Source organism: Rattus norvegicus, chromosome 4, assembly GCF_021556685.1.
Source record: "Rattus norvegicus strain SHRSP/BbbUtx chromosome 4, alternate assembly SHRSP_T2T, whole genome shotgun sequence".
Taxonomy (NCBI): domain Eukaryota; kingdom Metazoa; phylum Chordata; class Mammalia; order Rodentia; family Muridae; genus Rattus; species Rattus norvegicus.
In genome coordinates this window covers 119,635,959-119,651,153 of record NC_141537.1, presented here as the reverse complement: position 1 = coordinate 119,651,153, position 15,195 = coordinate 119,635,959, and positions in this window count along the sequence as shown.

Genomic DNA, 15,195 nt, shown 5'->3' with positions numbered 1-15,195 from the left:
AGCACATAGAAACCTTGAGACTGGGGGGAGGGTTGGGAGGGGAACACCCGTAAGGAAGGGGAGGGGGGAGGGGGATGTTTGCCCGGAAACCAAAGAATTGTTAAGTATTAAATTAAAAAAAAAGAAACCTTGAGACTTTGATGTGCATCTGGAGCCATTCTCTTTTATCACCGAGTTCACTGTTGCCCTTCAACATATTCTGAGATACTAGAAGTTGGTTAATTTTATCACAGAATTCATCCATTTAATTTGTCAGTTTACTCAGAGATGTGAGGAGTAACCAACCAGCATCATTGTTTTCCTTATTTTTCCACAAATTGTCAAAAATTTTATATACAGATCACTAAATCCATTGCCTCTTGAAATTGGTGAGCCAGGATAATAAAGCGTGTTTGACTCATTAAGTTTGTAAAACAGTTCATACCATGGGCTTTCAGTAATCTCTGAACATTTACACAAGGTTTCAGGAGCTGTAGGTGCCGGCAAATTGGAAAGCCTATTCCAGATACTTAAAATATTCATCATTTGCAGGCAAATGGATGGAAGTAGGAAATATCATCCTGAGTGAGGTAACCCAGACCCAAAAGGACTTGCATGGTATGCACTCAGAAGTGAATAGCAGCCACACAGTATATCCATGTTGTGGTAAATCTCCAACCCCAATAAGCCCATGCAAGGAAAACACGACTCAGTTGTATATTTATAAACTGCACGCCTATAGTGGGCAGATCTGCCTCTACCCCACTTTTTTCCCCAGCTATGAAATCCATGGTACTCGCCATTTCTCCAGGCCTTGTGATTCTTCCAACAACTCTTCCTCAGCCCTCCATTCACTGTCTCCTGAAACAACTCCTCTCCCCTCCCCTTCCTGTCTTGCCTGGAAAACCCGCCTCCTCATTTCCTCCCAATGATTAGCTATTTTTCATCTTTATTAGCCAATCAGATAATTAAGGGAATTCTTCTACATATCCATGCTATAATTCACGGACCCAAAGAAGCTAAAAGACAAGGAGTGTACAAGTCCAAGGTATTTATACACACTTCAAAACATGTTAGAGTCACATTAGTAGGTATGATTTTTGTAAAAAGGAAATAAAATATGTACCTGACGCCCTAAGCTCTAGAAAACATGGAATAAAATTAGTTTGAAAAGATCAGAGAAATATGTAGGTCCCTGAAGCCAAGTTCAGAAAACCATTAGAGAAACATTCTAGACCGTGATGTAGAGAAGGAAGAGGTGACACTTTGCTTTGTCCTGATTCATGGAAGGAAAAGGTGTCTCTCAATGTGTTCTTAGCTGGGAGCTTCCTGGCAAGTAGATGCTTTTGTTCATGCATGCTTAGGTCTGTCTGCTGTCTCAACATAAACTCTTCTAAGCTTTCTTCTCCAGGTTCTAAACCCCACTTTGTATCCTTGCCTGCCTACAGCAGACCCTCATCCAACCTCACTGAGATGAAGGCTGCATGAGGAGAGGCTGTATGACTCCAACAACAGTTGAACAATCTCTGAGTCTGCAGCTCTCTGACGTCAGCCCTGACTCAGAGGGCTATGTGCTTTCTTGCTGTGCAAGTACAAGTCCCTGTGCCCTTCTGATGTGGTACTGTCCTAAACTTTATCCCACCTATCTTCCCCCCTCTTCCACTGCACCCAGGGTGTACACACACACACACACACACACACACACACACACACACACACCAGACAACTACATGCCAGAGTGTCTATAATTCTTGAAGGGGTTAAGAAGAGGAAGCTGAATGTAAAACTTACATATCTTACAATTGTATTTCAACAAAGTTAGAGAAAAGCAGAGCTGAGGAACAGCATGAAGGAATGTGGATCTAGGAGATAAACTCAAAAGACAGGGAGGAAAGGATGGGAGGAGCCAAAGAGGCTCACTCTTGGAGCTAAGGAGTTGGGGGATAGAGCAGGCTCCTAGCTGCTTTCAGTTTCCTTCAGTAGTATATGCCATAGATGCTTGCTTAAGGATTCATGGAGCTGCAGTTGGTCCATGGACGCTCATACTCATAACTAGGCCATGTTAACATATAAAAGATTTTGGGTAACCAAAGCCAAGTCAAAACAAAACATGACCAAGTCAATGCCCAACAAACAGGTAATCAGTCTGTCAGCCTAGCACCACCAAGAGCTGACTCATTGCTCTCCTCACCCCAAGAGCCAACCTTCAAGGTGGCAGGGACTACCATAACTATAACATTCATCCCCTGACTAAAGCAACATCCAAACTCAGCTTCAACTTCTGAAGATCTGAGTGCCACCGTGCTCTCCACCCCTCTCAGTAGCAAGGCCTGAAAGGTCTGTGATCCAGGACTAAAAGCACTGGCAAGCATGGGCTCTTCCGGCTGACTCTATAAAGCCACAGATGCTGAGATGAATCACATCTCTCCTGCTTGGCGCAAGTGAGCCTAGGCTCATCCCTGCAACAGCAGACCGGTCTTTCCAGGATTCTTGGGATGCTCTGTGGAGAGGCCCATCCCTCTCTGCACATGTCTGCAGCAGGCCTCCTCCTCTACTGTCATGGTTGGATCTTTTCTACATCACTTCCGGGTTTGTTGGGCAATGAGGAAGGAGTTCACATTCTCTGGTCAGGGGCCTCGCCTTCACGGTCCCAGAGCTCTTCCTTCACAGGTTTCTCAGCATTGCTCTGTATTCGTAGGGGCTTCCGTCTCCGAAAATGACCACACATTTTGTGGACACATGCCAAGACTTTCCCTAATTTATATTCCCAGGTTCACCACTAAGTGGGTGCTCAGAGTGTTACATACGGGGATTTAAGTCTTCCTACTCAGTCTAGAATTAAGTTAGTCAAACAGCCTGCTTTTCCTTCAAGACAATGTCTCACTCTGTATTAGAGGCTACCCTTGAACTTATAGGAAGCCCCCTGCCTCATATTCCCAATGGCTGGCATTATTGCTGTGAGATACCAGCCTGAATCAGAACAAAATGTTCCTAACTATAGCATTATAGCAAATAGTTTAATTCAAAGGGCTTATCTAAATCTGAAGACATTCAAATATGAATTCATTAATTTCAATGTGACCAGTGATCTGGGCAAAGCCAGATGCTGAGTATCTTTTCTGAGAGTCAAAGAAGTCCAAGAAAGAAGAATCCATCTCAACTGAGAAAGAAATTCTCGCTTCTTTACCTGTGTTCCCCAGAGGTTTCAATGCTTTCTGCGGTGTTCTTATGGGCAGCAGAAAAAGTGGGAGCAAGTCAATGAGGAGCAGCAGAGAACTCAAGCCTCAGATACTATGAGCTTCAGTGACCAAGAGGGAAAAGCCTGAAGCCACAGGGCAGGGCCAGGTTTCCCCAAGCAGAACTCAGAGGTAGGCCCCTGAGAGTCAAAAGTTAAGCCATTGGGACATCCCTCTGTGAGCCATTCTCATGAAGGCACCACAAAGGGAGCACAGAATCTTCCCTTCCAACTCTGGCCACAGCTAACTGAGAGCTATAACCATGGAATTTAGTGTCAATCTGATTGGATGGAACATTATTTCTGGATGAGACCATGAAGTGTTTCTAAGGAAATTATTTGGACCCAAGGAAGTTGTGGGCCAGGTCCACTCTCAACCTGGGTTGGGTACAGTGTAGCCAGCTGAGAACAGCACAGGACAAACAGGCTGAGGAAATTTCCTCTGTGCCTCTCCTGGGACTGGCATGCTCTCTTCTGTCCTTAGATAGCAGAACTCCAGGTCACCTGGACTCCAGGTTGTGGTCTTGTGTTTCCCTGAATCTTCTGATCCCTGGCCTCAGAATGATACTCACACAAGTGTCTCTCCTGGCCTCTAGTTTACAGAAGTAGACTGAAACAAGCTACCAGCATTCCAGCGTCTGCACCTTGGAGAAAGCCTGCTGTGGGAACACTCATCCATATAGGCCAACACCCCCTAAGTGCAGTCCTAAAGAACTGAGCTTAGATATCAAAAGATGTCATGCCCCGGACCCATGCAGAGACTTGTTCCGCAGAGAGTCCCCTCTATGGAAATGTAGGCATAGGATGACCTCTTGAGTACCTGGGACTCTAGGGTGATCAGTGAATACCTTCAGCCTTGAAAGGCTGCAGCTTTGGGACCACCACTCTGAACAGCTTGTGCAATGAGCCCAACATGGACATAGCAACAAGGTTCTAGACATAGTTGGGGTCAGTCACCCCTTCCATGGTTTCTTTCCTCCCTTCTCAACTACCATAGTAGCCTATGCTATTTTCCCATTGTACTTTAGAAACGGATGGATCACTGACTGCACAGGCTACAGCTGGAGAAGGCGGACTGTGAAAATGTGGGCTTTTCTATGCCTACCATTGCCTTGTGTACTGAGACACAGAGATCTTTATATTTATTAATATAAATATACTTTAGGCACTACAGCTGGGCAAATTCTGATCTATTCTAGCTGGATAATGCTGGCCTTGGACTACTTCTCACCCATGTGACCTGTTATCTGTCATCTTAGTCTCCTGTGGTGCCTCCTTCCTCATCCGTGTCTGATGGTGACTCCTCTGGTCCCGCTTGAGACCCCCATCTCTATCTGGGCCAGGAAGTCCCGCCTTTTCCTCTCCTGCCCAGCTATAGGCTGTTCAGGCCTTTATTTTAACCAACCAGAAGGTGACGGAGTGCAATGTTTTACAAAATACTAAGTCAGGAGATGCTTCATAACAATGACCATACCAAAGTCCTGGACTACATACATACAGAAATCAGCATTCGAATACACAGTGCACAAAAACAACCCCACAGCTGTCTGTTTCCCCAGTGTCTGGAAGTGTGCAGATTGCTGACTGCACAGCCCTGCAGACATACTGAGAACTACCTCCACACATTCCTTTCCGACTCAGGAACCAGAGGTGGCTTACCTGACCTTGTGAGCATCACATGCTTCCTCCCTGAGCAAATGATGCTTGTATACTGAAGGCCGTTTAGCACACAATATTTTAAAATAATACTTCTCTACCCTGAACAGCTGATGCTGATATATGGGTCACATCTTTTTAAGTGGTACTTTCTACAGCATGAGCGGGTGATGCTGATATATGGGGCCATGTCTTTTTGACTATTACATTCCCCCAGCATGAGTCACATCTTCACAGGCATCTTCTAGGTCCTGTGCCTGCAGTAGCTTGGTAGGTGGGGTTTCTACTTAATAGGCTTCAGTCTTAGTGAATGGTCACATTGTCATCTTCACAGGGGTTTTCTGCATCAGCCGCCACTAGCCCAGTCGGACCAGAGTCCACCTCAATGAAGTCTCTAGATAACTGTTTAAATTTATTTCAACTCACACCAGAAGGCAACATTCTGGGCCACCCACTTTTTCTTGCTTCTGAAGGACCAGGAAAAATTCAGACCCCCTAGCAAACAGAGTAGAGTCAAAAATGTAGGTTAGCCAGTTCAGTGACTCTGCTCCAGGAACTAGCTGACCATAAAGTTAGATTACAATCTTGAAAACAATCTTGAGAGAGAAACAGGGAGTGTCCCCTTGTGATTTTTCACTGGTATTATCGACATTTTCTAATGATGCCATTCCTACCCCCTTGGGTTGTGGTTTCTTCCTTTAAATACCCCTTCTCCCAGCTACTCGGGGTCAAACTCCTCTACCCCTGCATGGGATATGAGTCTCGACCCCAGTGCACTGGTTTCTGTCAATAAACCTCGTGTCATTACAGCAAGGACGGTCTCTCGTGAATTCTTGGGGGGTCGAGTCATCCCGAGGCTTGAGTGAGGGTCTCCCTACTCCGGGAGTCTTTCACTTCTTGTGCAGAAAGAGAAAACATTTAGGTTTCATGTCTTAGGGAAAAGTCTTTTCAGCATGGATATATCCAAAGTGTAGGTTTGTTCTGGTCTGATTTCCAGCAAAGAATCCATGCTCCCCTGAACAGCCCTGGGCCATGGAGCCACTGCCCCCTACTGAATTACCATACAGTGTCTTTAGGAAGAGTGAAGTCTAATATTCCCAATACCATCCCCCTGCACTTTTGTGTGTGTTCATATACTTGGGTGTGGGTGCGTGTATGCATGAGTGTGAACATAGCGATCAGCTTTAGGTGGCCATCTCCAGTTGTGGTCTACCTTAGTTTTTTGGGGGGAGAGAGTCTTTCAGTGGTGTTGAAATTCACCTTTTTTAAAATTTTTGATGGCCATCAAGCACCAAGGATCCGTCCATCTCTTTCTTCCCAGTGCTGGGATAAGCCTGTGACAGGCTGCCTGAGCAGCAAAAGGGCAGTCAAAATACACATCAATATTGGGGTTGGGGATTTAGCTCAGTGGTAGAGCGCTTGCCTAGCAAGCACAAGGCCCTGGGTTCGGTCCCCAGCTCTGAAAAAAAGAAGCAAAAAAAAAAAAAAATACGCATCAATATTGACACACCCTGCTTCCCTGCCAACTCTTGTCTACCATGAGGGCCATGTGGGCACAAACAGAACTAAGTCTCATATTCATGAAATTCCTGAATCATGGCACCACCACCTTAGGTCCCCATGTCTTTGAATAGCAAGGACAGGTATGTGTGTGAGCTGCCAAAAAACCCATTAAAGGTGAACAGGAGCAGGGTGAGTGAGGGGTTAGTCATGGGAAAGGAGACGAAACTGCAGGCTCTCACATCTAATATGTGTTATATAGACACAGAGCCCCCCCTTACCACCATGAAGCTCAGTGCAGGAGGAGGAAAACAGGCAGAGACCTGCTGAGCACCATGGCCAGCAAGGGCCAGGAAAGACTCCCGAGTTCCTGCTTCCAACCCCAGCATGGCCCTAGCAGGCTGTAGACAGTGCAGAATGGAGAGGGGAGAAGTGTCCACAGACCCACCTGCAGCCATCTCACACAGGTGGGCTGTAAACACCAAGAGGCCCACTAGCTACCGTGCATTGCAGACCTAGGAGGCCACTCAGAGCCCCTCCCCCTCCCCTGCCAGTCATATGGCCCTCCTGCAGTGGGAGCCACTACAATGTACAAGTATGTGGACAGATGGGAGAGAAAGAGAAGTGGAACAGCTTGAGCGTTGTGAAGAGAGAATGAAGTGGAGACTAAAGGATGGACAGTAATAGCCTATTGTGAGTAGCCAGCCCTCCCACCCAAGGCTGTGGTGAAGTCCTAACCTGTGCTGTGGCTGAGGGCCCATGTCTGGGCCCATGACTGTGCAGAGCAGGAGTCAGTGTCAACGTCTGTGGCACATATTACCACTCAAGATCACAGGGATGTCCCTAGTCTGGGCAGCCGCCAGGGCTCACATAGATGTCCAGAGACGGAGCGGAGCTGGCCCTACCCATCACTGGCTATGTTGCTCTGGAGAACTGGCCCCATCTCTTAACAGCAGCAGCACTTGGCAGGATGGGCCCTGTGCCTCCATGAACAGCCAAGCACAGAGCTGGCCCTGGTGGTGGTCCGCTTAGCCAACCCTGAGGGAGATCGCATGGGAATGCTGGCCCTGCCCGGTCACTGTCTATGTCACCATACGCAGTGACAGTGGCGTAGGTGCAGAGGTGATGCCCCAGCCCAACCCTCAGCACGTGCAGAAATAAGGTCATGAGGTCAGGAGAGCTGGCCCTGCCTCCATCAGCTGTAGCACTTGGGAGAATGGGTGCTGCATCTCTGCTGGGCAGCACAGTAGAGCTAGCTTTGGAGGAAGCTAGTCCCAAGGGGGAGAGAGAGAGAGAGAGAGAGAGAGAGAGAGAGAGAGAGAGAGCTGCCTCCCCACACTCATCTGCCTTGAGCTGGGGAGGGTATGAGACTGATGCCCTCGCTCACTTTTCCCCTCTCCATTTGTGGGGGTCAGGAGAGCTGGCCCTGCCTCTCACTGACTGAAGCACTCAGAAGGAGCCCTGAGCTTCCCCTGGGCAACACAACAGAAATGATCCTGATGCTGAAGGCACAGGTAAGCCGCCCCGAGGTTGTGAGAACAGCAGAGCTGGCCCAGCCCCTCACAGACTGCAGCACTTAACAGAGTGGGCCTTGTGTCTTGACTGAGCAGCACAGTGGAGCTGGCTCTGGAAGCTCGGGTGGGTGTGAGCTGGCCCGAGGGCATGAGAGCGGGAGAGATGGCCTTGCCTCCTGCAGAAGGCAGCATTGAGTGGCAGAGCCAGGACAGTGCTGGTGTGATGAGGGAGAGCCAGTGGGCTGACCAGCTCAGCTGCCACTCAAGCCCAGATCCAAAGCTTTGAATTGGCCCACCCCAGAATCTACATCATCTGCCAACTATTGGGCCAAGTGAAAAGGCTGGTTCGGATGATCCAAAACTGCAGGATCTCCATGACACAGCTCAACAATAGGATAACTAGGAGGAATCCCTGTGAGGATCCAATATTGATTGTGTTGCAAACCAATGACTCATCACGAGCAACAGTTGCAAGTGAAGCTGTGAGGTCAGAATGCTATACTGCGGGCCACACTGCGACTACAGCTTGCACAATGAGATGTTTTTCTATACTTTGTTTTGTTTGTTTGTTTGGTTAGTTGGCTGGTCTATGTATCTTTTTAAATTTCTGAGTGGGGGAGGTTGCATGGGGGAGGGCAGACACAGGGGGCAGGAGATGATGTGCATGGGGTGCATGATCCAAAATTCACAAAGAATCAATACAAAGTTAAGAACCAATAAATAAAGTGAAATGTGTTACATTAGGGGAAGTCCTTGTCTGTGCTGCCTTTTACTTTGGCTGGCATCATGCAGGTGACAGTGTTCCCACAGCTGACACTCGTCGCTCTGAGAGAGAAGGGGGAGAAGGGGGACAGAGATAACATTTAAGCCTGCTCCATCCAGGCCAGTGGCCAGCACAGAATGTGTGTACATCACAGACTGCTCTTCAGGATATCAGAGAAGATAAGCACCAATGCAGATGAAATTAGTGACCGAGTCCAGCCGGGACAGCAACATGAAGGAAGCAGAGTGATGCAGTTGGCACCAGGGACATCTGTGACCTGGGGACCATAATACAAAGTGGCTCTTGAAGAGAGTTTGACTTAAACAGCTTAGATATTGGGATCATCATAGAAGACTTTAGGTAGCTATGAGACAGACACTTATCAGAAGGCTGCGCGTAAACATAAACCCTGCAGTCACCACACACAGCCTTCTGATATCACTGAGGGAGAGAGGGAGCAAGTCGGCTAGGGAGGCGGGATCCCAGCGCAAGCCTTCTGCAATGCAATAGGAGCGAGAAGCAGAAGGCATCGAGGCCAGGTGCCCTCGTTAGTTTAGTAAGTATCTATCATATCCAAGGCTGTCTCAGCACTTGAGGGACAAAAAAGGAAAACTCAGATCCTGCTGTTTAAGGAAGTTGGGGTCTAGGGCTGAGAGGCAGCAGAAGGAAATAAACCTTGGAGAGCTGTGACCTCCGTATACCAGAGCACCTCACAAGCCTATCTTGACCTTTGCTGGGGATTTAGAGTGTTTGTGAGAAGTGTGATACATTCTGAAGCAAACTGGTCAGCACTGGTCAGCACACTGGGAATGCAAAAGACAAGGTGCGGCGACATGAACCCTTGGGGGAACTGTGACATTTTCAGGTAAGGGTGGGTGATATAATAAGATTGAGGAGAGGATGGCATGGTAGTGAGCCTTCTGTTGTGTAAAACAGCAAGGAGCTACTATAAAGAGAAAAGGCTAATTTCAGTCCACAGTAACATGGTCCTGTGGATTTTTGTCCACTGAATAAAACTGGTTTTTACCTTTGTAAGTGGTTTTCAGTTGGAGGCCACTTCTTGGGTAGGAATGAGAGACTGTGGCCACTTTCCCATCTGGTGCTAGGACCCCATCTGGATTGGACCTGCAGAGTCCCTGCACAGGCGGTCTGTGTTCGTGTGTGCATCAGGCCTGTTGTGTGTGGATGACAGTGTTTCCCTTGGTGTCCTCATCCTCCCTGGCTCTTGCAATTCTTCCTTCTCCTCTGCCAAGTTCCTCTCTGAGCCCTTGGGGCGGGGTGTGATGAAAACATCCCATTTAGGACTGAGTTTTCCAAAGTCTCACATTCCATGCACATTGCCAATAAACTATTTTATAAACTAATGTCAGTTTGGAATGTGCCTAATTTACATTTACAGTCTTTTCAATCATCCACAAACTTTGTTCCGTTAACTTATAGCTTTTCTTTTCAAATTAGCAAAATACTAACATTGACCTGTTTTTCACTGTGGGAAGATTTTCAGAATGATAAATACATATGGGTTTAAAATTGACTATAGTATGATTATCCACCAAAAGATTTAACTACTGATAGTTTGTCCATTTATTCAATAACTCTGACTTTTCTGTCAGCTTATGCTGATCTACCCTGCTGTGAATATCCTAACATGGATGTGAGGGCCCTTCAGAGATTACAAAACAGTGGATAACTTATTTCTTAATGACCGCTGTAATTATCCACAGTCTACACTGGGACTTAGTCTGCTACTCTGACTTCTGATGTGCTGTCCTTTGGTTCTACCTGTACACAATCAGAGATTTCCTAACTGGCACAGGAGCCTCTGAGTGATCTTTTCTCAGACAGTGCACAATCACGTGTAATTCCAGATCTAGGGGATCTGGCACTCTCTTCTGATATCCACAAGCACTGGATTCACATGCATAGATCCACACAGACACAAAATTAAAAATTAAAAATGAAATCAATTTTTAAGACCTACAAAATGAAATTACAGAAATAAATAAAATTAATAACTTGTATCAATGTTTTCAGAAGAAAGCTAAAATTTCATTGTTACTTTTAGTGCTAGGTGCAGTAGTGTGATGCAATCTATATAAGCACATATACACATTAGATGTGATACGTATGAAGCATACACATACACACACAATCATTGTTTTACCTTTAGTATCGATGCTCAGATGCAGGATCTTACCCTTTCTTGGGTCTCTGCATCCCTGGCTCTTATATATATTTGTGGGACGGTGTTCTGATCTTTTCACTGTGTTGCTCCATTTCCTCTGAATCCAAACTCAGTGGAAGAGTCTGGGTGTGGTGTGGAGTAAAGTGCCAGAATCTCATTGTTCCAAGGCTGATCTGACCTACTGAGATCTGAGCAGTTAAACCTGTTATCAGGGCTACATCTCGAGAGAAGAAACCATTTCCTAGACAAATGTGAACCCTAATCTCTATGCAAAATTCCAAAATGAAATATGCTTAGTTCACCTATCTGACATGGCTTTTCCCTTTGCATTCAGACTGCTGACTGAAACGTAGTCAAAGTGCTGAAGGATGAGGTAGCATTGAATAAGCGTTGAATAAGTTGATGGTTCCCATACTTGGTTACTCTCCCCCTCCCCACCTTACTGGGGATGGAATCCAGGGCCTCAAGCATGCTGAGTGCACACTCTGCCACTGAGCTACACCCCAGTCCTGCTTGCTTCATCCTCTCAACCTCCCTGTAAAGCACATAGAATTAATACCCCAGATATCAGGGAAATTGGGCAGGAAGGGCCACCATCCTGATGGACAATAAGTGACCAGGTTGCAAGTCAGAGAAAACCCATTCCCACAGCCCACTGCCTCCTTGGTACATGGCCATTATGGATTTCTGGAAGGTGAGTGATGGGGCTGAATAGCCAAGTGTGGTGATAAACCTCATCGGCTCTGTGTCCTGGCTGGGAACCTGGCCTTGGTTTCTTGTAGAGAAGTATGGATGCAGAAGAGAGGTGTATCCTGTTTACATGGATTGAACCCTCTAAGTGGGCAGAATGATATTTAATTAATACCATCAGTCGTAAGTTTAAAAATTCCAATTCTGAACCAATGAATATAACCCTAGCCTATAATCCTCTATGCCTATAATCTTAGCACCCAGGAGGCAGAGCCAGGCAGATCTCTGAGTTCAAAAGCCAGGCTGGTCTACAGAGCAACTTTCAGGACAGTCAGAGCTACACAGAGAAACTCTGTCTTAAAAAACAAATTCCAATTCTGAGATGGGGCTTACAGTCAAGTAGAGATGTCCCTTCATCCCCAAAGCCCCTCCCCCTTTCTGCTCTTCTCTCTCCTCAATCTTCTCCCCTTCCCTCACTCCCTCCTCTCCTCTCTTCTCCACATTGCCACTCTTCCTCCTCCTCCTCTTCCTGTTGGTGAGCTCCTCCTCCACCTCCTTTTCCTCTCCTTCCACCCCTTCTCTCCATCTGTCTCCCTCTCTGTCTCTGTATTTCTGAGTCTCTGTCTTGCATATTGGACAGAGGTAATTTGGAGACAGCTTTTTTTTAAAGACTCTCAGCTCTCTTCTATAGTGAATGAAGCAGAAATGATGAGTTGAGAAATCATGACGATCTAATACAAAGCAATAGACAATTCTAAGTGAATGAAAACTTCTCTAGACAAGCATTGTAGAAGAAAAAAGGAGTCAGGGAATGGATTAGACCTGCTTAAATTGCTCAATGCCAGGAACAGACAGGAGGGAAAGGGGAAATGTTTTAACAGAGTCCACTAAGCCCTGTGGAATAACATCCAAGAGAAAGAAAGAAATTTGGGGGGGGGAGCAAGCAGGAAGGCAAGTTTGTCACATTCCCCACTAGCTCTGCAGAGGAAATGAGACATGACTTCAAATGGATACTGCATTTGTTGTGGGAATTCTTTAATCTCTTACTCTAGAGGTCCTTACATTCACATTAAATTCAGACTTCTTGAGGTCTTTTCTTGGAAAACAGGCAAATTTTTTTCCATATCTTTTAAAGAGTAAATTCTGTTCATCGGAGTACAGGGCTTAAAGGAAGCCTTTGGAGAGTCAGGTGAGACAATATGTGGATTTTCTTTCATATATAAACAGGTCTCAAACAGTATCTTCCAGAACCACATCCTACACACTCACTATTTATATTTGGAGGAGCATACCACTGTGACTGATTCTGGCATCATGCCCAATATGGGTGTATAACAACGGTGGACAAGAAGGCTCTCTGGGTTGGATGGGTCTGAGAAGACAAAAGCCAAAAATTTCTAATGAACCCAGCCAGCCATGTCTGATCTAACAAGAAAGGTAGGTAGGCCGAGGAGATTCAGCAACTGGACCCTGTCGGGGATCGGACTGCCGGACTAGGCAAAGCTAGTGCCCTGCCCTGAGCAGATTCCTGAGAAGGGCTTGACCTTTTCAAAGAAAGAACATGTCCGGGGAAGACTGTTGCCTCTTTGTCTAAGGAGGATATCTTGCAGCTTAATGATTCACCTTATGTCCTTGGGCACTTCCCAGTTCTCCCCCTGCCCTAAGCTTCAATTCCTGCTTCAGAGCTTTAAATGCTGTACACTCCTCTCAATAAACAGACCTTGACAAGGACACTGCTTGGTCTCGCTCCTCTTTCTCGCCCGTTCTCCCGAAGGTATGGGTCCCCCTTGACCCCCACAAATAACTGGGTCCCCGCTGGCGGGGGCAGGCTGCCACCATGATTCCCCAAATTATGCCAGAGAAACACTCTAGTCTGCTAGTCTGAGAAGAAAGAGGGGATGATCTGCTTTGTCCTCCCTCCCTCCATCATGGAAGTCTAAAGCTGAGCTTCCCTGAATGTCATCCTAGCTGGGCTCTCACTGAGGATAAGGCTTCTTTGTTCATTCATGTTTAATTATTTTTTATGTCCAAACCATAAACTTCATTCTCTCTGCTTCCCCCCAGCAGGAAACGGCCAAGTCTGAATCCCCATGACGACTTCAAACCAATCTCCATGACTACTTCAAACATCAGTTCAACCATCTCTCTGGGTTTCAGCTCCCTGCTTTCCACCCTGACTCTGTGATTTTTTTTTCTTATACAGAGAGGAGCCCCTCCGCCCTTCTGGTGCGTTACTATATCGCTGTCAGTATCTTGCTCCTCTTGTATTTCTTCCCCTTCTCCACCGGCTTCTCTCCCATCAGAAGACTGTAAAAACCCATCAGTCAACTGCGTATGAGAATGTGGATACACTTTATACACCTTGAAGGCATTAGCACCCAGATGTAAAAGATATGTATCTTGCAATCACATTTTGACTTATCAAGTGTTATGATCAGAATACTCAGTTTGCAATGATAATAAATATTATGAAAAATGAATTATAAGCTACATTTAGAAATTTCAAACTAAAAGTTTAAACTTATTTTAAAAATTGCGATCATAAATTTCTATAGTCTAATCTGGGGACTTAGTCTACTATTCTGCAGATGCCCTGTACTTTGGTCTACCACTTGAATAATTCAGATATTCCCTAGGAAACACAGGGCCTGACATTGTGTGGAAATTTTGGACTGGAGTTCCTCTTTTATCTCTGGGTTATTTTTGGTGCTTGTTAAAACCCATGATGTCCACAGCTATTGTGACACCTGGCCTGTGGACACCATTTTTTTTGCAATTAGAATATATTGTTTTTAAAAAGTGTTAGCATGTGTTTCATTCCAGTAATCCCTTGTCTAGGAATTCAGATACAGTATACACCTATAGGGATGTTCACACCACCGTCTTTTCTGTAACAGACGATCAGAAACACAAACAAAACAAACAAAAAGTCCAATTGGGTTAAAGTGGCCCATAACCCTTAATTCTAGAACTGAAAAAGTAGGCGAAGGCCGATCTCTGTGATTTCAAGGTTAGATTACTCTATGAAGCAAGTTCCAGATCTCAGAGTGTTATATGATACCTTACCTTAAAACAAACAAAAAACTCCAAACAGGTGGAGGTATTTCAATATTGGAATGGTTAAAAGAAAAGTTGGTATTTTTAATTATGTTGACTATACTAAGTGTCCTGTGTCGTTCAAAATTAGGAATATATATATATATATATATATATATATATATATATTCTCCCGCCTGTGGCACCACACACACATATATGGATGAAGAAACGTTAAATATATCAAATAAGGAGAAATATGTTGTATAAAATTTTGGTATATTTCTTTTTGGCGGAAAAAAGGATACACATGTGTAAAAGCAAATCATGAATATACAAAATGTAAACAATTGACAACGTTCGCGAAGAATGCAGGGATCGGAGGGGTGGGGCTGGATTTCTGTTCCTTGTCCTGAGCAGTTTTGCCGACGCAAGTAATTATTCGCACAGCTGCAATACCAGCCTCCATCCAGATAAGTACAATATTGTTGGAACCAATGGCAGGTTGACAAACCTTATTCTCAGCGCGACGTGTGACGTCATCACGGCGGGGCAAGGCGCATGCGCACTAGCGAGGCATCGACGCGGCGCGTTCCTTTGCCGGCGCTTTGGTTCCGGCGGCGTTTTCTGGCAGCCC